Genomic DNA, 26121 nt, shown 5'->3' on the forward strand with positions numbered 1-26121 from the left:
AACACGCGCGCAAGCATGCACGCACGCATGCACACACACACACACGCACAACACACACACACACACACACACACACACACAAATACACACACACACACACACACACACACCCACATGCACACACACACACGCACAACACACACACACACACACAAATACACACACACACACACACACACGCACACACACACACACACATGCACGCACACACACACACGCACAACACACACACACACACACACACACACACATAAACACACACACACACACACACACACACACACACACACACAGAGGAAGGCATGCTGACACTTAGTCTAAGTGCACTCATACACACCCTATACTCCCTCCTCGTACCACCCACACAGAAACGAGGACACATACAGGCCACAAAACACACACGCACGCACGCACACACACACACACACACACACACACACACACACACACACACACACACACACACACACACACACACACACACACACACGTATAGGATCCCCCACACACACAGAGTACTTTCAGCACTTTCTTCTTTACCATACTCAGCAAGATCAGATGTCAGCTCAACTGACACACACACACACACACGCACGCACGCACAAATGCAGGCACACACACACACACACAGACCAAGGCTGTATTTTTCTTTTTACCACGCTCTGTTTCCTCCCCCTCTTATAGAATATATGCATTTTTAAAACCCCTCCTACACACACATAGATACGTACACAAGAACACACACACACACACACACACACACACACACACACACACAATTAGAAATACTACATGGCAGTTTAACCTGTACACAAAAGTCAGAGAGAAGAGGAGGGGAGAGATAGGATTTGAGGCCGATATTGAGGGGAGAGAGGAAGAGAGAAAGTGCAAAGAGAAGCATAGACACGTGAATAAGATGTTTATGTAGAGTGAAGAAGAGAAGATCGGAGGAAGAGAAGGAGGGAGGAAGAGAAGGAGTGTGTGTGAGAGAAAGTTGGGAGAACAGAAGGTGAACATGGAACTCTGCAAACATGGAGGCATGACCCAACCTTCAGCTGAAAGCATACAGCTATTATAGTAGGAAGATGCAAATGGCACACACACACACACACACACACACACACACACACACACACACACACACACACACACACTGCGAGCATGTGTAGCACACACACACACAATTACGTGACATGCATTATTGCCATGCATTACAGGCAGCATGCAAACACACACACACATGCATACACTCACGTTTACACATAAACACAAAGACACGACCCCAACATGCATAGTGTCATGCAGAAAACCAGCCGGACCTGACTCTGTCTCACCCTCTGCCCTAAAGCACTGTGCTGATCAGCTGACCCCAGTGTTCACAGACATCTTCAACACCTCATTGGAGACAAGCCACGTTCCAGCCTGCTTCAAGACCTCAACTATTACCCCTTAGACCTGTCGCCTTGACCTCTGTGGCCATGAAGTCCTTCGAGCGCCTTGTTCTGTCCTACCTAAAGTCCATCTTGGACCCACTCTCCCAAATTATGGGTCGGGATCCAATTTGGGTCGCGGATCCGTGGGGGGTGGGTCGCCAAATGGTCGTGATGGCAACTCATTACCGTATGTTTTTTGTGAGTTTGGGTCCCAGGGAGACACAAAATTTATCTTTTGGGTCCCAAGATGAAAAGGTTTGGGAACCCCTGCTGTAGACGATGCAATAAACATGGCCCCTCCACTACATTCTCGTGCACCTGCACACTTGACACTGCAGGAACCTACGCCAGGGTCCTGTTTGTGGATTTTAGCTCTGCGTTCATCACAATCACCCCGGCCCTGCTGCACGAGAAGCTCTCCCAGCTGGGCATGCCCGACTCCATCTGCAGATGGTCCACAGACCTAACGAACAGGAAGCAGCGTCCTCTCTCCATACTTCTTCTCCCTGTACACCAACAGCTGCACCTCCAGCCATCAAGCTCCTGAAATTCGCAGATGACACCACCCTTATAGAGTAGGGCTCATCTCTAAAGGCTGTTTCACACCAAGAGCGATGCAAATATACAGCACGAAATTGCGATGTAAATTTTGACACACCTGTCAATCACAGCAACAGATGTGTACACGTCGGAAGCGAATTTCTGAAAAATCTGAAAAAATAAACACCGCAATAACGCTCAGCGAAACTTTGCTGTTGGTATGCGCGGTTGCATTGACTGGAGACCGACGACCTGCTGCAGTCAAAACAAGCTGGAGATCAAAATGGGAGTTGAACATCAAAGCTCTCACCAAGAAGGCACAACAGAGGATGTACTTTCTTCAACAGCTGAGGAAGTTCAAGGTGCCTAAGGCAGCATTGGCACTCTTCTACACCTCCACGGGCAAGTCCATCCTCACCTCCTCCATCACCGCCTGGTATGCTGCTGCTGCCCTGCAGTACAAGACTGATGTCTTGCAGTACCAGAACCTCCCGTCACAAGGACAGGTTCTACCTAACTGCCATCCGCCATGAGACCCGGAAGCCCCCACAAATCAGGACTTTGTCACTCCACCCCCCACTTCCCCGATGCCCCCTTGAGCAAACTGGCTTTGCAATGATCAATGGCATTATCCCATGGACACTTAAAGACCCCCTCCAGTTAGTTTTTCCTACCTGTTTCACCATTGATGTTGGATGAAAACGTACATGTGCTGTGCTCGCGCTGTAACAATGCACCTCACTATTTGTGCCAAAGAGCTTAGATTGATAAGAACCGAAGATTGTTCCGCTGCAACATAATGACTGCATGCGCTGTTGTAAAAGATGCAGAACAGCATCTCATCTTGTCTGCAGTATACTCTTTGTCTGCGATAAAACGGAAGTAACGGTCATATTTTTCTGGTCATATCTCCGCAAAAAACATTATTTTAGAAGCCAAAATCTCACTCATTGTCAACAAACCGGCCAACAGATATCAAAGCTGATGGACTTTATGGAAAGAGCATGACTCGAACTGGTTAAAAGTTACTATCACGAGAGGGCACTCTGTCTCATGCCTTCTGGTTCTGCCCTTCACTGTCGGGATTTCACTGGTACTCTAAGGCCTATAAAATAACCCTTCAGCCGGAGGCAGAACTTGCCATCTTCGGCTGCTCGGAGACCTCTCTGGACTTCCCTACAGCTGTGCAACAGTCTCTAACACTGGGGACAACTGTGGCCAAAAAACTAATTTTGATGGAATGGAAATCCCCCTCTTCACCCTCTTTCCAATTGTGGTTGACGGACATGATCTCTGTTATATGGATGGACAGACTCAGGTCCCTAAGGACCAACTCAATTAAAGAATTGCAAACTATTTGGGACCCGTTTCTAGCCTACCTCGATGAGGTTAGGGGCAGCAGGTGACTTGCACGCTAGTTCCTCTTTGACCTCTTACACAACATCTCCTAGAAGCACATAAGCATCCTATCTAGCTGGTAGCACGATATTATATTACAAAACTGTAATATTGAGTCTCGTTGCGGCATGTTTTTTTGTTTGTTTGTTTGTTTGTTTTGTTTCCCCCCCTGTTTCTGAGCCTGTTTGTTTGTCTTGTTCTGTTTCAGGAAAACGTGAAAAATAAAATATTGGGGGGGAAAAGTTACTATCGCCACGTTTTGAGCCTGGTGAGCAATTAGTTAGCAAATGTAACGGCTAATGGCTAACAGCTAGCTACCGGCAGAGGGTATTCACTGTAAATATTGTATTTGTTTATGATACATCACTCGTTAGACAACATAATGTCTGATGTCATCACCCATTTTTAGCTACAGCTTAGTTTTAGGATTTTGAGCTCAAAATAAGGTTATTTGTCAACAAACTACACTGGTGAACACATTGGCTAATTAGCAGGGCAGGGAAAAACACAGCTACACATGAAATATCTTAAATATGACAAAATACACTGGAGGGGTGCTAAAAGGGACTTTTGCTCGATTATTTGACATCTAACATGGACATTTACATGAAAACTTTTACATGGACATTATCCCACGGACACTAACAAGTAATTGTAGCCTAACGCATGCACGCATGCGCGTTGCGCGCGCGCACCCACCCACACACACACACACACACCCACACACACACACACACACCCACACACCAGGCGGCAAGCTCGGGCTCGGGCAGAGGAAGCCGCGGAAGTGATACTGAGAGTTTATAGTTCCTCGAATGCCCAATGTTAAACCCCAATGTTAAACTACCAGACTTTACAACAGGATTAAACACACCGTTTTGGTCTATATAGCTAATTTCACTTTTCATAACAACTGTACGGGGTGTGAATTTTTATATAACTCACCCATTTAGAGTAAAATAGATGATAGAAAAGACTTGGCCATGATTGACAGGTCACCTGTCCAGTGATCGCACAGCTTGCCAATCAGGGACCAATAGCAAGCAGAGCTGTGGCTGTGGGAAACCCCTGGTCTCGTGCCGTCTCACGTGAGCTGCGCAAGAACCCCAAAATGGCGACGGCCACACTAGGCTTCAATTGTCAGCCCATTCAATCGTCGTTATCAGCGTCTTATCACCCCATTCATATCGGCCAGTAGGCAGCCTACCTACCTGCTAGTAGGCGCAGAAGGTCGTTATCAGCGATTCGTTATCAGGAGAGGTTTCCGTTTTCGTATTTTAACGTGTTTTGTTGCTTAATTCTAACGCTAAACCTAACCCTAACCCTCACCCTAACCCTAACCCTCACCCTAACCCTAACCCTCACCCTAAGTTGTTTTATTTGCCTAAATATAAAGTTGTTTGATAACGGCCATTGAAACCTACTGAAACCTCCTAGCAGGTTTATCAGCGATAGGAATGGGGCTGATGACGAACCTACTGAATCTATGGGTGACAACAGTCAGATGGGGTGAAAAACCAATGGGTGAAGTCACGGTGACTCTGTCCGTATTTCCTAGACAGTCTATAACAAACACACACACACACACACACACACACACACAATGCATTCTTATAACCTTTGTTAATTCAGATTTGCTGAGTGTGCGTGGCGTGCTCTCTCTCAGCCCTGCTTCACATTGAGCTGCACACTCTCACATATGCAGGGGCAGTAGTGTTGCTCAAGGGCACTGTGGCAGCAGCTGCTGAGGGAAGAGAGAGGGGGATCCATTCACATCCCCCGCCGAGAGGATTTAGACCGGCAACATCCCACTCAAAGGCTCACATCTTTCACCTTTAGGCTACCGCTGCCCCTAATATTACATTTACATGCAGGCAACGTTCACACACACACACACACACACACACACACACACACACACACACACACACTCGGGAGCGCGGCCACACACCATGTGTATGAGCCAAATTTGGCTCAGTCCTCATGTCTGCCATACGGTTGATTCCTCCCCACTGTGCACACCCTGCAGGCCAAACACAGCACTGTGTGTATGTGTGTGTGTGTGTGTGTGTGTGTGTGTGTGTGTGTGTGTGTGTGTGTGTGTGTGTGTGTGTGTGTGTGTGTGTGTGTGTGTGTGAGAGAGAGCGAGAGAGAGAGAGAGAGATAGAGAGAGAGGGAGAGAGATGGAGGGGGGAGATGTAGAGAGAAGCCAGGGCACGATGAGAGGGAGAGAAGATAGAGGCGTGTTTTTACCAGGAAGCCATGTGTGGGAAGAAAAACTGTTAATATTATTTTTCCCTGTGGGATAAATTCACCAGCAGCCAGTTAGCTGTAGGTATAGCCAATCACATGTTACCTGGGTGCAATGTGGTGACTGACGATTACATTTTCTTCCTTGGACGACACAATTTGATATCAAAATATTCTATTTTCTTTGATTTTGAGAGTGCCTGACTCAAAATTGATAAAACAGCTAAACAGAGATCTTGTGTTATCTTTAGGGAAATTACTACTTCAGAACATCAAGCTGAAAGTCCATTTTAGACTGAAATCCCATTTTAATATGCATGCTACACTCCATGTAGCACATCGGGAGAATGTCTCTTTAGCCAAGTTCAAATCAAGACCAGGACAAGAAAGCATGCAGCACAAACTATTGTCTACATTATCATGGTATTGCATTTCAGTCATATCTCAAAAAGGCTTAAGATAGATAGATAGATAGATAGATAGATAGATAGATAGATAGATAGATAGATAGATAGATAGATAGATAGATAGATAGATAGATAATGAGGCAGGTTGGGAAAGGCAGAGAAAGGAGAACGGAGGGATTGTGAAAATCAAGATGCTAAAATACAGAGAAAGAGGAAGAAACAGAGAGTGAGGGAGGATAGACAGCAGTCTGTGAACCTGCATAGACAAACTCAGTGTGTGTGTGTGTGCGCGTGTGTGTGTGTGTGTGTGTGTGTGTGTGTGTGTGTGTGTGTGTGTGTGTGTGTGTGCGTGTGTGTGGGTGCGTGCGTGTGTTTGAAAGAGTGTTTTGACAGCTCGGAGCCATCACAGCAGCAGAAGGCAGACTGTGTCTGTTTCTCTGTGGGTGTAGGTGCCTGTGCACCTATGCGTGTGTGTGTGTGTGTGTGTGTGTGTGTGTTGTGTGTGTGTGTGTGTGTGTGTGTGTGTGTGTGTGTGTGTGTGTGCTCGTGCGTGCGTACGTGTGTGTGTGTGTGTGTGTGTGTGTGTGTGTTTGTGCGTGTTTGTGTACGCACAGGTATGCATGTGTCAGGGCTCCTGCTGACATGTCCCATCAGTGGCGTGCCGTCCATTAGGCGAACTAGGAAAATGCTAGGGGCGCTTGAGCCGTTAGGGGCGCCAGAGAGTTTTTTTTTTTTTTTTACAAATACTTTTTCATGATAATAGGCCTACTATTATTTTCCAATAGTAGACAAAAAATAAGCAGAACAACGTCTTAAATCTTTAAATAATAGTGAAATCATTTTTCTAATTCTGGCTTTCTGGCTGCCTGGGCTGCAGCACTTTCACCATGGTCCCTAATCCATACCACCCCACCCCCTGCGCTGCCGCGCCCCCTTCTACCTGCTCGGAGCTTTTTCCCAGAGTGGGGGAAGGGAGCTGGAAGGTGGGTGCTGAGGGTGCTGCAGCACCCTCAGCTTCCTCCATGCTTAGTAGCACAAGAGAAAAGCAGGAAGCTAATCACTAAAGTAGCAAGCTCCCGCAGGCCGCACCCTGTTAGTGGAAGTACCGTTTAAGCAAGCTAGCAAACTAGTGTGAAGCACAGGCTAGACAGTAAGCAACCCGGAGGCTAGCGAACGTACGCGTGCAACGGTAACGTAAGCAGCAATAGCTTAGCCCGAAGGGAAGGCAACAACACCCACAACCTGTTAACCCGAGAGAACAAGCGTGAACAAGCCACTATCTAAGCTAGCGTAAGCACTGAGAGACAAGCACGAGCTAACACAAGCCTGCGCACAAGCCAGTGAAGCGAGCCTCTACCCTGAGTAACACGCGGAAGCAAGCGTGACCGCAAGCTGAAAGCCAGCGGCTCGCGAAGCTAGTCAATCTCAGAAGAAAACTCCTCAGAGGAGAAGGTCACAATCTAGTAGATGCTATTTGCACGGCGGCAAGCAACACTTGGACGAGCAAAGCTAGCTAAACTAGCGTAAGTACTGAGAGAAGCGGCTAACACACTTGTGTGAAGCGAGCTGACCTAGCTAGCTATTCGCTAAGCTAAATATCTCAGAGCGCTCCCCCAGTCCGGGGAGGAAGCCAGTAATAGCTACACGGTGGTAGCCTACAAGCAGTATGTGCTAACACATAATAAGGTGAACACCAGAGTCCTGCATCGGGTCGGGGTTCCGCGGGGCCCCGCCGGGTACCCGCAAAAGAATGCGGGGGGCGGGTGTTATTTTGTCTTCATTTTATTTGCGGGCTCGGATCTGCGTAGAATAAACAACATGCGGCCCGGGTCGTGGGTGTTGTATAATATATGTATTTTTATTTACTTTTTATATAACGATAATAATTCAGTCAGTGTGTAACTTCATGTTTTGTCTGAGTCTGACGACCTGACGTCTTTGTCACAAGTCTTTGTCAGTCAGACTCAGAGAAAATACTGCAGTTGCAAATCCTGGCGGCTAAGTGGCAGTATTGGCTTGTTTATTGGAGGGGGGGGGTCAGTGGTCAGGTTGTCACTCAGGGCAGGGCAGGCACAAGAGACAGGTAGGTCACTGACTGACTTCAGTTCAGTAGTACATTTCGTTCAGTATCTAGACCTAGACCTATGCTAGCTAGCTTGTTGCATTGCATGACAGCTAGTGCCAGCAAGGCTAGCATGTTTCCTTTAGCTGCTGCCTGGCCCTGGCTGGCCTGCTGGCACTGGCACCAGTGACAAAACACCGTCAATGTGCTTAATTGTAAATAACATTATGCAATGCCTGCCGAGTCCGACTGCACCGACCACCGTTGTTGGCTCTCGTCAGTGACTCGGCCAGAAAAGACCGCTATTCGCTTCCTGTGTTAATTGTGAAACGATCGCAGTTACTTTGGTTATGCTCACTTCAAAGAAATGTATATATGCGGAAGCGGAGCGGGGCGCGGGTCTCATGTCTGCGGGGCGGGGTGGGTTGCGGTACTGACTGATCATATGAGCGGGTTCGCGGAGCGGGGTCGGTACTGCACGTCGCGGGGCCGGGCGGAACCGGGTCTTGAAAATCAGACCCGCGCAGTACTCTGGTGAACACTCTTAGCTTAGAGGAACGGGTCCCTAGCTAAGCAAGAGGGGAGAAGGTAATAAGGAAGCTTAGCACCTCTGAAGTGAGCTAAAGCAACCTCCAAGCCGTACTCTGAGAACAGGGCGAAGAAACCGAGCCTATTGTCTAGCTACGGCTAGCGTGAAAGGAGCTTACTAGCTAATCCGTGAATAGCTACAAGTGAACCCCGTAGGCTAGCTGGAGCTGGAGCGTTACGCTGGAGCCTAATCGGCTATAATGCCTACCCGAGCAGGAAGGAAAGCTAACACAGTCTGTCTAACCCAAAGGAAATCAAGCATGACTAGCAAACTAGCTGATGCTAGTGTAATGAACTGAGAGACAGCGCAAGCTAACACACCTGTGAAGCGAGCCTCTGCCCTGAGTAACACACGGGGAAGCGAGCATAACCATAAGCTGAAGCTAGCGGCTAGCAAAGCTGTCAGTCTCAGAGAAAACTCCTCAGCCGAGGAGAATAATAAGCTAGTAGAGGCTATTTGCACAGCGGCAAAAGCCATACTTAGCAGACAGAATGAGCTTCAATAGAAGGCGAAAACATTCTTAGCTTTCGATGACTTTCGATGAAGCTGGAACCGCCACCCGAGGCGAAGAGGACAGGTTCGGAGCCCCGATGCCTGTCTGGGTCTCGTCCGCCGAACGCCTGTAGTTTGGTGGGCTGTCAAGACAGAGGTAGCTTCGGCTAAGAAAGCAACTTCAGTTAGCATACATGGAGCAAATCACCGAGCGACCAAACAGTGAGCTGGATGAATCGTTGCTGATGGTCCCATGCAGCCGGTCCCGGGATTTGAACTGCTGACCTTCCAGACAGCTAGGGCTCTATCTTCCCCCTGGCCTTAAATTAGCATTTATTCCTCGCCGCTAAAGCCGGCGCTAACCATTTAACCACGCCTTTTAAGCATAGAATTATTCACAACTGTGGCCATTGGTGATGTGCAGTAAACCAATCACATTCTTCCCTTTCAAGCTCCGATTCCACAGAGCGATCCAGTCCGGTCAGAAAAGCCCTAAAGCCCCCCAAAGCGCTCTGAGCCCCCCCCCCCCCCCCCCCCCCCCTCTGCCAACTTTCATCCCCGTCTGTCTCCATATGCTCCTCAAACAAATCTCACGGCAGTTTAAATACAGCAAGCATGTAAATACGCTACACTATAGCAAGAGCAAAGTGATAATAATGTTCGCATCGGCTAGAAAAATATAGCCTATCCCTGGATGTCATGATGAGATTAGATTGGTGAAAGTTTGGACATCGTTTTATCTCGCTGCCTTTTCTTCTCCCCCTCTGCACGGCAGACAGGTAGGATGATGCAACAGCCTCTGAATGACAGGGGCTCAAAACTACGGTATAACAACTTTTTTTTCATCATCATTGTGCCTGCCTAGTGCCTACATATAAATTAGTGGACTTTCCCCCAAAATAGTGATGTTCTGTCATTCTGTGATGTAGCCTACATTTCAGATCTGATGCTTGCAGTGCACTATAGGGGCAGAAATGTATGGGCGAGAGAGAGGGAGAGAGGGAGTGAGAGAGAGGGGGGGGAGAGAGAGTGAGATAGTGGCAGAAAGAGTGGTTGAATAATGGGTGCATCCCCGGGGCCGTCGCACTGATTAAGGCCTGGTTTTGAAAAGTGTTAACCGCAAAATGAACGCCAGTTGGGAAGATCGCTTTAGGCTGGTATTTAAGGCCGAAACGCCCATTCTGGCTTATTCTGGCACTGTGCCACGCCTCTTCAGCGTAAAGCGCATTTCGGGGCCTAAAAACATGACGCAATCTTCCCGAGTCACAGGTAGGCAGCCTCAAAGCGTGTTTTTTTTAGTTTAACGCCTGGCCTAAGGCCAGGGGGAAGATAGAGCCCCTAGTGTTTGTTTGTCCTCTGTGTGTAGAAAATGTTTCCTGGGTCCAAGCCAAAGACATTGATAATTCTCTGTACTATGTCAAATATAATTGCATATTTCTGGATCAACTTGGAAATCAAACGGATTTCTCTCAGTTCCATAAAAATAGAATGCAAGATATATCAGATTTGTACAGGATTCTACTGACAATCTATCTCATACTCCCATTGTTCCCGCTGCTGGTTTGCTACCAATACATCATCCGCAAATTCAACCTGGACTTCCACTGCTACGCCGATGACACCCAGATCTACATCAGCACAAAATCCATTCAGGACCCACCCCTCACCACATCGAAACCTGCATTTCCACAATAAAAACCTGGCTGACCCACATCTTCCTCAAACTCAACAGTGACAAGACAGAACTGCTTCTCATCGGCACCAAATCTACACTCAGCAAAACCGGACCGATCTCACTCACCATTGACAACACAACCATCACCCCTCCCTCCTGGCTTGCAACCTTGGCTTCATCCAGGACCCCACCCTCTCATTTGATCCCCACATCAGCTCCATCATCAAGACCTCTTACTTCCATCTCCGTAACATTGCCAAAATCAGACATTGCCTCTCCCCCCCTGCTGCTGAATCCCTCATCCACGCCTTCATCTCGGCTGGACTATAGCAACTCCCTCATCACCGGCATCACCTCCCGCTCCCTCCATAGACTCCAGAGGGTTTGGAACTCAGCCGCCCGCCTGCTCACAAACACCCGGTCCCGTGATCACATCACTCCTGTCCTCCATTCCATCCACTGGCTCCCCATCAAAGAACGCATTAATTTCAAAGTACTCCTCCTCACCTTCAAAGCCCTCCGATCCTCATCCACTGTTCCCCTCATCATTCCACCATCCAAACTGAAAAGCTTTGGAGATCGAGCATTCTCGAGAGCTGCACCCCAACTCTGGAATTCCCTCCCCCAGCCTATCAGAGACTCACCTTCACTTCCCACTTTTAAATCCCGACTCAAAACCTACCTATTCTCCCAAACCTACAACCTCCCTTACCCTTAACCACCTCTTCCTACCTCGCCACCCCCCCTTTTCCACTTCCCTCTCTTCTATATCCCTGATCGATGTGTTAATTGTTACTTTTCTATGTACTCATACTGTGTCAGCGTCTTTGGGTCATTGAAAAGCGCTTTATAAAATAAAAAAATTATTATTATTTATTAATACGTGCGTGCATGCATGTGTACTTGCATGTGTGTTAACGTTGTATAGGCTCATGTCCCCGGTGTCAAAGCCTAGTTGAATCAAGTGAACCATACTGTGTGTGTGTGTGTGTGTGTGTGTGTGTGTGTGTGTGTGTGTGTGTGTGTGTGTGTGTGTGTGTGTGTGTGTGTGTGTGTGTGTGTAAGTGAGAGAGAGAGAGGGAGAGAGAGCCAGGCCAGATCAATATGAACTAATCAATAGGAGAAGACAGCTAGAAGGACCTTGGGGACGGTGGATACACACCTGGTGTACACACACACAGTCACACACACGCGCGCGCGCGCACGCACGCACACGCACACACACACACACACACACACACACACACACACACACAGTCTCTTTCTCCCTACCCCTCTTTGTATTCCATCCTCAGTCTCTCTCTTTATCTTCTCTCACTCCACCTTCTGTCTTTCCCTCTCTCTCTCTCTCTGTTTCTCTATTAGTCTCTCACCCATATTCATCCTGTTATGCACACACTCATTTTATCAGTCTTTTTCTCTTTCTCAGGCTCTCGCGCTCTTCTTCTCTTACTTTATCCACAGTACTGTATAAGGTTACATGCATCACTCCCTTGCTTTCTCTTCCTCATCCTCTCTTTATCTCCCCCCTCTCTCTCTCCCTCTCTCTCTCCCTCTACCTCCCCCCCCCCCCATCTGGTGGAAAAACAAACAAACAGACTTATTCAGATCATCTGCAGTCGTCATCTTCAATTAATTTGTGTTTGTGTTAGAAGCATGGCGGATGGTTGCTCAAAATCATAGCTGACTTTCCAAACACGAATCATATGGCCCAGTTGGGTTTGAGGTGCATACAAACCTGGTGCTGAAAACGTCGTTTCATTCCCGTCACATATGTCGAGACGAGGCCAGTCTTTGGCAAATGTGCTGCATTTGCTGCATACTATTTCAAAATAGCAACCTGTGGGAATTCAAACACGTCTGCCTTACAGTGTCTCAATCGGTATCCTAACGTGACGCTGCCAGATGGTTCGCTACACAGAACCATTGGGGACTGTTTCAAAGGGGCAGGCACGTTCATAAAATACCTGGCAGGTGATTGGATGAACCATCTGTCTATCCCCGACTCCGTCTATCACGGGCTCGCTTCTTGTTGTCGTCACACCTAAATCTCGTCCATATAGCTGCCTCTGGATGCTGATTGGTAGTAACCCTCATATAGTAACCAATAGCTTGGAGTACGGCAAGATGGATTTCTCGTGTGATTGTGATCTCGTGAATCCAGACCTGCAAGGATATCTATATGCACCCACAAGGGGAATTGTTTGGAAAATGCAGCACTTATGCAGGATTGATGCAGACCTGAAGGATATTTTCCAATATTAGCCTTTTCACAGATCCACACACCAAAGGCTATCTGAAGAAAAGAAAGAAAGAAAAATAACTTGACAATGTTTTTGTACAAGTGTAAATCTAGCTTTTGCCAAATCCTGAATTGGCAGGCTTGTTATCAGCAGGCACAACAGACCTCCACTGGACGCTGTAGGTCTGGGCCACTTTCAGTTCAATCCACTCAACATGCAAATTGAAACTATAATTAATTTACTGGGAGATAAGACTGCTACTCTGTCTCAATAATGCCTTTATAGATTGGATATTAAAGAACCTTTTGATGGGGATTTTTTTTCTTTATTATTTTTCTTTTTTGATGGTTTGAATGTCCACTCCCTGGGTTAATTGGATTGAAAGGGAAGTGACCCTAATGGAAATCTGTGAGTAGTAGAACCTACCAATTATGAAGCCTCTCCACTGCTTACAGGCCAGGGTTTCCCAAAGTAAGGCCTGATGGACAAATTATAGCCTTCCACACAATTACTGTTGGCCCTCCCAAGGGTTCCAGAGAGCGATAAGATACTTTGATGCATCTTAATCCAATTTTGAGGAATTCAGAGAATTGTGCTCATTATAATCCACATTACAGTAACAAAGACACAACTATGACAACAAAGCTAAGGAATTAGTGCCTACTCATAACATTTATATAACTAGTCAATTGCTTAATTTGGCCAGCGGCACACAAGTGATGTCAAAATATATCCACATCTGGCTTCAACAAATGAGTGTCTATTTCTTTTGAATATAAAAACGTATGGAGTCATGAGGTGTCCTATGGGTGAAAGCCAACATTGACTGCGTTTACATGGACATGAGTATCCTGGTTATGAGGCTTATCCTGGTTTTGATCATATTCGGGATATGGCGTTTACATGGAACACAGAGAAAGCAGGTTATTCATATCCCTGTATACATGATACAGTAAGTACTCGTATCCCGGTTACTAATTACTGCATGCAGGTGCCTGTGATCTTTACAACACAAACTGGCATCATTATTATTATTATTATTTTCGCTTGTATTGGGTGTGTGACATCATTCACCTTTTTTGGGCCAAGACTGTGTGAGATTCCTTGATCCCCTCTTCACGGTGGTCTGTCTTCGTTTACACCCTGCTTCTTTCTTTCATTTTAGTCACAACACCTTCATCCTGTAGTCTGTAGGCCTATACTACACAGACTTGAATAGGTCAGCATTTCAATGCTTTCTCCCATCTAAACTGCCAAGTATATTAAATTATTTAATCACAGAAAGACAAAACTCTGTTTCCTCATCGACCTAGAAGTGAGACTTGGCTGAAGCTGCTGCAGTGAGAAACCAGTATAAGATGTATACATGCACCAGTATTGCGGTTTCTTCGGAGTACTCCAGCTAGCATAACCGGGTTTCTCAAAACCGGGATCAGAGCTTATCCAGATTTCTGAAATCAGTATATGATGTTTACATGTGCAAACACAAAAACGGGATACTCCAAAACCCAGACAATAACCGGGAAACTCATGTCTCTTGCCACTTTCACACATGCCTTGGAATTCAGGAGTTATCTAGAGGGCATCCGGATGGTGGTGTATGTGCGAACACATTTTGGTGAGCTATGCGCGCTCCCGCCATCCTCCTCCTACCCGCAGGTAAGTGTACCTCGAGCCCTACTATCAGGGGCGGATTGTCCCTCCCCGCCTCCAGAGCTCCGTGAAGTAGCCAGCTCAGTGAGTGCATGAGGACAGAGACAGAAAGCCAGCGTGACAGATTATTATTATATAAATAGTCGATGTGAATGAGCGAGCAAAAAAACATCATGCCGTCTCAGTTTTTCCAAATGAAGCGCCTCAAACCTGCTCCGTGTGCGTCAGCCAACATGTTGCTGGATTGAAAGGCTCATGGCTCTGATCCGATTTCCTTTCTGCATAGCTTCGCACAGCACACATATTTAATGAGCATTTTTGGACGCGAGGGTCATCCCGCTTCCCAGTATTGGACATCGCTAGGTAGGGTATCTGGATCTGGTTGCGTTCATGCCTTTGATTTAACGTTTACACAGTGTTTGTTAAGATTCACGTGCAGAACCACAAATTCCAAGTAGCGTCAAGTCAGGCAGTATAAAACGAAAACTTCCGGGTATAACCTTCGCAATAATGGCAATTAAATAAAGTAAATGCACGTGTAATGTTTTTTTGTGTGTGTTTCGAAAGATACAGAACAGAGATAAACTGGAAGAATATCTGCTCCCTTCGAAATGTCAATTTTAACCCGTAGTGAGTCGACCATTCTGATTTTTTGTTACTAAGTAATACAACATTTATTTTATTTTGAAGGTAAAAACGTCTAGCTTCCTGTATTCTGTATAATTCTAGTAGGTTTGATGCATTTTAAGACTGAACATAGCAAAGACCTGTTTTCTTTGTAGTGCTTGAGACTCGAGGAAATCGATGCATCTGGGCGTGAGTTGTAGGGTTGGTTAATTAATTACTAACGTTATGCGCAAACGATTATATGCCCCCCCCCCCGCCCCCGCCCCATCTCTACTTTACAAACTCTGCAGAGGTGCTACTCATGTGTGAAAGCAACATGCCTCATGTCTGAAAGGGTACACTTCACGTATCATCCGGGGCAGGCTCAGTGGGAAGCAACCCTCACCTGATCCGGAGTTCATGTGTGAAAGTGGCTCATGTAAACGCAGTCAATGAGGAGTCCAACTTGAGACCTGTATCAAATGATCTTTCTCTCGCTCTTTCTTGTTTCTCTCTCACACTTGCTCTCCATACAACCCTAAAATCCCCCATAAAAAATTCTCCTTGTTAAAGGGTAGAAGCCTCCCTGTTTCAATGCACAGTGTTCCCTAGAGATGATCAAATCCCATCTCAACTGTTACTGCTGTTGTCTGTCTCCCTCTCTGCCCATTTCCCCTGTATGAGAAAAGCAGGACAAATTCCAAACAGAATAAAGAAGGGAAAAGTTTCTCTTCATTGATACCTGAATGACAAGCCGAAATGACAGGAGAGTGGAGAAAGGAGGCACGCATGCACACACACACACACGCACACACACACACACACACTCTGGGTGTCTATGTACGTGCACTCACGGAGACACACGTTACATACATAGGCTATGCATACACTTGCAAAGGCAGGTGCACAGACAAAAAGACAAGCACACACATGCACACCGCCCCGCCCACGCTACCAAAACACTGTCTCACCTGACAAATTAGAATGTGTGTGAGCCTGTCTGTTTTTGACATTGCTGGTATCTGTCACTTCTCTGTCAGAGATTCACGGTTTCACATTCAGACAAAGAAACCCAAAGAAAAACGTGTGTCTGTGTGTGTGTGTGTGTGTGTGTGTGTGTGTGTGTGTGTGTGTGTCTCTCTCCCTTTCTGTCTCTCTCTCTCTCTCTCTCCCTTGTTCCTATCTTTCCCATCTTTCTCCACTGGGTAGGCTACTGTCTAATGAAGCAGGAATAGGGAGCAGAAGTCAACATCATGTCCTGCATAATTATAGTCTCCCATTTTTATAAAAGATTCAACAACCTCCATGCCATAGTTTGATTGTAAATTAATCAGAGCCTCATTGTTTTGAATTCAGAAGATTATTTATAGTGTTGTCTGCTTATACTAAAATTGATGGGAATCTGTAAGGCTACTAGAATGGCTAATCTTGCTAATTTAGATGCATAAAACAACAATGCGGATCTGTGCTATCATGGGTAATGCTAATAGACCAAATAGTTATAACAATTAGGCTACAGGACCTGTGCTAGGCTAGTATGGTTAATGTTAATAGACCAAATATAACAACAGGATCTGTGCTAGGCTAGTATGGCTAATGTTAATAGACCAAATATAACAACAGGATCTGTGCTAGGCTAGTATGGTTAATGTTAATAGACCAAATATAACAACAGGATCAGTGATAGGCTAGTATGGCTAATGTTAATAGACCAAATATAACAACAGGATCAGTGATAGGCTAGTATGGCTAATGTTAATAGACCAAATATAACAACAGGATCTGTGCTAGGCTAGTATGGCTAATGTTAATAGACCAAATATAACAACAGGATCTGTGCTAGGCTAGTATGGCTAATGTTAATAGACCAAATATAACAACAGGATCTGTGCTAGGCTAGTATGGCTAATGTTAATAGACTAAGGTGACCAGATTTCTCAAATGAAAATCGGGGACATTTTCTGGTCCGCTAGGGGGGCCAGGGGGGGCTGTGCCCCCCCGGCTTTTAGAAAATTGTGTACATTTTACAGTAAAATGCATAAATCTGGTGCACTTTGAGAGCAAAAGTAAGAGGCTAGATCTATGAAGAACTTTGTGATTTTGAAACAATTGAAAAATTAACAAATTTACCACGAGAGGAAGGGGGTTGTGGGCACATTTACCACTGGTACAGGGTTGTGGCACGAGGCGAAGCCGAGTGCTATAAACCCTGTACCAGTGGTAAATGTGCCCACAACCCCCGACCTCGAGTGGTAAATTTGTTTTCTACAACAGCTACCAAATAATATAAAAAATACACAATTGTAACATCCAATTCATTTATTTATAATCATTACTGGTTTCAGAATACATTTATCCTTCCGCCACAGAATATAGTTCCATACACAAGATCAATGATTGCACTAAACATTTAGTTGCCTTTGAGCCAAAAAACAACTAACCTATTCCTTAACGGGATTCACAGTTATTGATACCGGTACATTGCCTGTAAAAGTACAGTTATTTAAACAGTTATCTAAAGCAGCCCGTTTTGGTGGTGGTGTGTTGATATCTGGTGACGGCAGAGGGCGTTTGTTTGTTTGACAGTCCCAGGTTCGGGGTCCGGGCGCTAGTCCGACCTCCCGCTAGTCCGACCTCCCGCTAGTCCGAACTCGTGACAACTCAAGCTCAGCCAGTTCTCTCTCCCCAATTTCACCATGTCGTTCTTTGTTCACTTCACCTTCATCTTCATCTAACCACTGCTCAAAACTCAATCCACCCAGTAAATCAAACGTTACTACGAAATCGGACATTTCCTTGTTAGAGATCGGCCATTTCCTTGTTAAAGATTTGCAGACTGACAGGCTAACAGTGGGCGGAGTCAGCACAGGGAGCGGAGTCAGCATCAGGGAGCGGAGTGATACTGCGGTTGGAGCCGAACTGTAGATTGTTGGCGTATTTACCACTGTTGCTAGCCAATCAGAATCCAGTATTCACTCATGCTTTTGTAGAAGAAGCAGTTTACAATGGTTACTAGTTATCTGGCACAATTTACCACAAATTAGACAGCCTAGGTAATTCATGGGAAATAGGCTACTGGTGTATTATGTAGAGTGGCAGGAAGAGAGGGACAACTTCTCTCTTTGACCTCACCAACTGGTGGATAATTTATTTACACAAAACAAAAACATTACAGTAGTGATTTATTACCTCAGTAAACACTTTCCTTGAGTTTAGGGTGTCGCTCACCAGTTTCAAGTATTCAATGGCCACATGACCATATTAACTACTAATTTAATATTAAATGCTGACAAAATAATTAAAAAAATCATGTTAATACTAAAAGGCAATTTTAATGATTAAAATTGTAATCTAGAGATAAATATGACCTATTGTGTTTAATTTAAACCAGGGGTTATCAAAGTTTTGATGGCTGAAGGCCAATTTAGGGAACAGTAGGCTAATGACTAGATAACAATGATCCATCGCCAATCATGTTAAAAATTGTCATTTTTTTCAATGGAGTTTGGTGTACATAAAAACGTTACTGACTTCTCTGCAAAAACGTTTTGAGTTAGTTACTGCACTTACTTACCAGATAGTTTTACTGTACTTTTAACTATTCAAAACAACTGGGATGGATAACCCGCTGAATGAGGTCCGGTAAACAAGGACAGTAGCAAAAGCAGCAAGCAGACTCCGCCTCTCGTTCGCCACCTCTGGGGCTTCAGTTGCGTGCGGCTGGGTCCTGGGAAAACCACGGCACGGGCAGAGGGAGGACATCTACTCTGTGATCTACTCTGTCACACACAGGCAGCACTTTGCACAACGTGCACAATGACAGGCTTTTGTGGTGCCGCAAATGCTCTGTTATCGAGTTTCTTGCCAGTATTATTATTTGACTTTGTGGCCAAAATCGGGGACATTTTCGGGGACAGCTCCAGCCGGGGACAGAGCACCGAAATCGGGGACTGTCCCCGAAAATCGGGGACGTCTGGTCACCCTATAATAGACCAAATATAACAACAGGATCTGTGCTAGGCTAGTATGGCTAATGCTAATAGACCAAATATAACAACAGGATCTGTGCTAGGCTAGTATGGCTAATGTTAATAGACCAAATATAACAACAGGATCAGTGATAGGCTAGTATGGCTAATGTTAATAGACCAAATATAACAACAGGATCAGTGATAGGCTAGTATGGCTAATGTTAATAGACCAAATATAACAACAGGATCTGTGCTAGGCTAGTATGGCTAATGCTAATAGACCAAATATAACAATTGCAGGATCTGTGCTAGGCTAGTATGGCTAATGTTAATAGACCAAATAGATAACAATTAGGCTACACTACAGGATCTGTGCTAGCATGGATAATGCTAATTAGGGCTGCACAATTGCAATCTTCAAATCGCAGGAGGGGTCATATTTCTTAAAGGCAAAATGTGTGTTAAAATACCATTTTAAATTAAATATGTAGCCTATGGTAATGATGCAGAGATACCTGGCCTACATATTCTGCAGACTTAAGAAAACATCTTTGATACAGATCCCCGCAAAAGTAACAGACTAATGATGTAGAATCATATGTGCTGACACCATTGGATGGAGACAGAAAGAGAGAGAAACTGGAATGTGGGTCTAAAGGTCTGTCCTGAAATGAACAGAGTGAAGTGTATGTATTAGATGTGTGTGTGTGTGTGTGTGTGTGTGTGTGTGTGTGTGTGTGTGTGTGTGTGTGTGTGTGTGTGTGTGTGTGTGTGTGTGTAGGTGTGTGTGTGTGTGTGTGTGTGTGTGTGTATGTGTGTGTGTGTGTGTGTGTGTGTGTGTGTGTGTGTGTGTGTGTGTGTGTTATGTACTATGTATGTATGACTAACTATGACTATGACTGAGTAACCATGTCTAACTGAAATGAACATGTATGAGTACATTAAGCTATTGATTGTCTGAATAACGCTTGAACAGTAGGTTATGTAGTCTATTTGAGGCTATTAATGTGATTTAAATTGTCTATGTCAATCATGATTCCTCCCTCTGATATCACAAATCATATGGCAATTGCAATATCAAAAATAATCGTAATTAGATATTTTTTCAAAATTGTCTAGCCCTAATGCTAATAGACCAGATTTAATAGACCAGATAATCTACCAGTCTACGGTCAACTGTGCTAATGCTAATAAAATAAGCTATGGGGATTTGCACTATGATGGCGAATGCTAATGTCTATGAGGTCTGCACTAATATATCTGCACTATTATGGCTATAATGCTAATACATCAAATATGATATAGGGACCTGCACTATTAGCTATTGCAAATGCATATAGATGTAAATAATAGGCACTTTACCTCATGAAAGAAATTATGTAAATGCAGTAGTAAATTACCTGATATTAACCATGTCTGATGAAGGAATAAACAGCACATGCTAATGAGTGAAGACTTGGAACATCCTTCAGAAATGAATGAGTCTAATTACTTTGGGGGGATCCATCCAACAAAGTTGGTGGTGATGACCAGCAGCAGTAGTTGGTTTCCAGAGGTATGAGTCAAAACCTCTCCACGATGCTTCTCCTTTTTATACAGGCAAGGAGGAATTCATTGTAATTCACCAGATTTTCAGGGAAATCATCAGTAATTAAATGTTTCTGCATTGGAAGATGTCATTGTTCTTCCTTTCCTTCCTGTAAAGTTATATTTTTAATAAAATGTGTATAATGAAATGGTTGCAATTATTTTTGCCCCCCCCATAAATTCTTGTATCTATGTAAAATAGCTCATTACTTTCTGAAGAATGTGCTAAAAGAGGTTGTGTGTGTGTGTGTGTGTGTGTGTGTGTGTGTGTGTGTGTGTGTGTGTGTGTGTGTGTGTGTGTGTGTGTGTGTGTGTGTGTGTGTGTGTGTGTGTGTGTTCCAAAAACGGGTGCCCAACTGAAAAATAATTAGTTGGTCTGTTGGGCAATAAAGCATGAGAAAAGCAATAGGCTACAATTTTAGCAGACACTTTGTGTGTGTGTGTGTGTGTGTGTGTGTGTGTGTGTGTGTGTGTGTGTGTGTGTGCGTGCGTGCGTGCATGTGTGTGCATGTGTGTGTGCGCACAGACGGTATTTTAACACGGCTAGCCGACTTCTAGCAGCCCACAGTCAAACAGTGACTCACAGATTCCTCTCTCTCTCACCCTCCTTCCATTCCTTTCTCCCCAACCTTTTTTCTCATCTCTCCCACCTCTCTCTCCCTCTACTCTATTATTTCTCTGCTGTTTCCCCTCTTCCCTCTTTCTCTCACTCCCCCCTACTCCCCTCTCTCAATTCAAATTCAAATTCCCTTTCTTTCTCTCCTTTTCCCCCTCTTCCCTCTTTCTCTCCCCCCCCCCCCTCTCTCTCTCTCTCTCACCAGGTCTGGGCTCTGACTGCAGCCGGCATTAGGACAGAGGTTCCTTCTCCTCTGCTCCTCCTTCTCCAGCCCTAAACCCAGTAAGTTACACTGCTGTGTACCACACACTGTCTCATTGAAAAGAGTAACTGCAGGCATGATCATCAAGCTGTTTTTAATTTTCCTATTTAAATTAAACGTTTACATCGTCCTTTGCACTGATGCAGTCTCATGACCCAGAGGACCCATGGAATCTAATTAAACCCATTCTGTGAATTAAAAAATGCATGGTTGCCAATTAGAAAATCAGGTTCTTTGTTGCGACATACTGCTAGTTGCACAGTGATAATTGCTGGCTGTGTTTCATACTAAACCCCTCCCAATGTACACTAGCATGAACACAATAATGTGGCTGGTAAGCGAGCATGAAAATGCATAGAGCACAGGTTTTCAAAGTGGGAGGCGGGCCTCCCAAAGGGGGCTCCAAGCAGTTTCAGGGGAGGCTCAGTGAATGGGAGTGGAAAAAAATATGACATTAGTTATTAAAAGGAGATCTCACTGGCTCAATGTGTGTGATTTGGTTAGAGATAGTTCAGAGATACAGTAGTTTGGGGGAATTTGACAGTTTTTCCCACTTTCCACAATCTGTACTTTCTCTCCTTACATTTTCTAAACTCCTTTAGTTTTAAAACGATGTAACACCTGTCTGTCTCATCTCACGCTCTCCCAGCTTTCACACATTATGTGCACCTTTTCTGTGGAAAAACCATATCACACAAATTATTAATCAAACTATAGTCGTTATATGTATAGTATATATGTATAGTCTTTATTATGTCTTAAAACATGTTTGGAGGGGATCTTCGAAGTTTAATAGTCTTCGAATCCTACTAGTGTACTATAATTGTCTGTGTGTATCTGTCTGTGTGTCTGTCTGTGTGTCTTTCTGTCTTTCTGTCTGTCTGTCTGTCTGTCTGTCTGTCTGTCTGTCTGTCTGCCTGCCCAGAGTTGCAAGATGCTGTTGCTGCGATCGCCTCCAAAATTTGCCAAAATACTATTAAATATTCAGCGGCCTAGCATGAATCTGGTCTGGGGGGAAATGGAAAAAAATGCCTTCGCACTCACATAGACATTGTGACATCATCAGTGATGGCTCGGGTGACATCATCAGTGATGGCTCGGGTGACTCCGGTTGAGTGCGCTAACCGCATGAGTTGGCATGAGTTTTGTCACACACACACACACACACACACACACACACACACACACACACACACACACACACACACACACACACACACACACACACACCTTATTGAGAGCGTAAAGTGCTGGTGCACAATTTAAAATGTATCTACCGACCAAAGATCCTCTGCTGACCAACATGAAGGAAGTCCCCTAAGGTTTGGCGAATCCAGTTGGGTTGATGAGCAGCGGATGGTCGATATGGATTCTACGAGCGGGTCAGAAATCTCTTCCCTACGTTAGTTTTTCCTAGATTTAGTCCTTCAGTGACTGTTTCAAACAAATCCAGGTCAGGACCAGAGATTAAATACCATCAGCATGTACACCTGTAGCCAAAACTACTATTGGAGAGCTGTGTGTCCATGTGTGCTTGGTTCATGGTCTCCAGTGTCCCCACCCTAGAATTGAGGGTGCAAAAGTTCTAGTTATCTTAATATGACGTGAGGTTGCACAGAAACAGCCAGTACTTTTATACTTGATTACATTTCAGAGCCTGTACTTTTTTTTATTTTACTTGAGTAAACAAGTTGAATGAGTACTACTTTTACCAGTAAAGAATGTGTGTACTTTTCCCATCTCTGCCTGCATGGCAACAGTAGGCTACTATGCTTTAATGAGTCTGAGTCCTAAATTACCTCCATTTGGTTCCTCAGTGGAAAAGGGTTTAAAGACCTCTACTATACATAATCAGGAAATACACACATGCACGCAGCCACACACACACACACACACGCATGCACACACATGTACACGCGCACACACACACACACACACACACACACACACACACACAGAGGGCAGGTCGTTTCACCATCAGAGACGCCGAAATCAAAAGCGACGCCAAATGTTCTTGACTGGAGCTGCTGATAAAGTTTCCTGACACACACACACACACACACACACACTCACACACACACACACACACACTCACACACACCCTGAGGGCCCCTGGGACTTCAAAGAGCCGGCGTCTACTGTACCTCAGCGACACCTCAACACCAGGTGCCGCTGAGAGGAGGAAGGGGTGGGGGGGTTGGGAGAGAGAAAGAGAGAGAGGGGGGGTGATACAGGGAGAGCCAAAAAAACATGATTGAGAGGGGAGTACCAAGCCAGACAAAAAGAAAGAGGAAGAGGGAATAGCCAAGAGCAGGAAGAAGCCAAGGGGGTTAGACAGGTGGAGAGAGAAAGACAGGAAGGAAGAGTGAGAGAGAGAGAGAGAGAGAGAGGGAAGAGAGAATAGAGAGGGGGTAAACAGACAGACAAAACTGAAACAGAGTTGTAGCAGAGAAAGCAGTGAGAGAGAGACAGATAGATGGGGGTGGGGGGGGGGGGCTTTAACATATTGCTGCTAATACTCCTGGTACTTTGTTGTGAAGAACCCCAGTTCCCCTTTTAATGGTGAAATGTTCCTTTAATGGTAGCAGTAAAACACACACACGCACGCACGCGCGCACGCACACACACACACACACGCACACACACTGCTGTTTCTCTCTCCCTGACAGGAAATGTGGTTCAGAGCAGAGCTATCAACGTGACGAGTCACAGTTCAACTTTTTACAACCAGTAGGCCTCTCTCTCTCTCTCACACACACACACACACACACACACACACACACACACACACACACACACACACACACACACACACACACACACACACACACACACACACACACACACACAGTTCAAAAGGCAAAAGCAGCAGCTTATTATAGTATGGAAAGGTTTGGTCAGTGAGCTATGGTACAGTGTGAGAGAGTTGGAGCAGTCAGTCACTGCTAACATGTTTAGTAGCATGGTTGTCAGTCAAAATGGCAGACAGGATGTGTGTATTTAGACAGAGACTCACACAAGCAAGATACCTTCCATACCTACCATAAGCATTCAGTAGAGTGTACAGTTTTAGCATGAGTAGCTCCAGCGTTACGGTCACATGTTACAGTCAAGCCATGAACCTGTACAGGGAATTGAATCCTGAACCTTGAATCCTGGCAGCGCTGCTAGTGCCTTGCTCAACACATTGCCCTGCACAGGGGAGGCGGAGCCAAGCAGGACATTGTAGATTTCTCTCCATAAATCACTGATGAAGTGAATGAGTCAATGAGTCAGAAGTCAGAGGATCTGTTTGTCATATTTGTTGCTCTGCCATTATGTTAGTTAGCTTGTTGACTCTTACATATCTGTCTGTCTCTGCGATCAACAGACTGTAGTTGTAAGAACTGGAAAGTATCTGGATAGGCTGAGTGCATCTGTGCTGAATTTGAGAACTTTTGTTGTTGTTGCTTTCCACATTATGGTTGTGTTTGAAAGCTTGTGTACTGCATGCTATCTACTACAAAATATACAATACACCAAAACCAGAGGTGGAAATTAACTAATTACATTTAATCTCGTTACTGTAATTTTTTTTTAATCAGTCATTTTACTTTTACTAAGTACATTTTTGTTTTAAGCAAAGTACTTTGTTACATTTTAAATGGCTTCAGTTACAAAGCAAAATAAATCCAAAGTTTCCCTAAGTTTTCTATGAACCGCAGACCAGAAACTACCCAATCTATTGGCCCTCACTAACTGCCAGTGTTGCTAACTTGTTCCCAAGGAGTTGCTAGAAGTCGCCAGATTTTTATTGCGTGCGAGAGATTATATATATATATATATAGATTTTTAAACCAGTAATTTTATATCTGTACTCTTTCCACCCCTCCACCCCTGACCAAAACCATCAACACATTGATCTCAACCCATAATGCAACATGGGCGTCTGTTGTGTAAAGAGAAGCAGTTTCACTTCTGTGTGTGCAGCATTTAGCACATGGCGCTATTCACATGATGCAAAGTTAGCTTACAACATCCATTAAAAGCTCACACTAGACTACTATATCAGCCACTGTAGCAACCAAATAAATAGTGAACACCCGGAGGGGAGGCGCTGCGGGTTATACTTCACGTTCAGCTCCGTCTTCAAAATGCAGGTGACACAGTAAGGCTAGGAGACACAGTGCGGCTAGGAGACACAGAGCGGCTAGGAGACACAGTAAGGCTAGGAGACACAGTGCGGCTAGGAGACACAGAGCGGCTAGGAGACACAGAGCGGCTAGGAGACACAGTGCGGCTAGGAGACACAGAGCGGCTAGGAGACACAGTGCGGCTAGGAGACACAGAGCGGCTAG

This window comes from Poromitra crassiceps (assembly GCF_964638095.1).
Source record: "Poromitra crassiceps genome assembly, chromosome: 2".
Classification (NCBI taxonomy): domain Eukaryota; kingdom Metazoa; phylum Chordata; class Actinopteri; order Beryciformes; family Melamphaidae; genus Poromitra; species Poromitra crassiceps.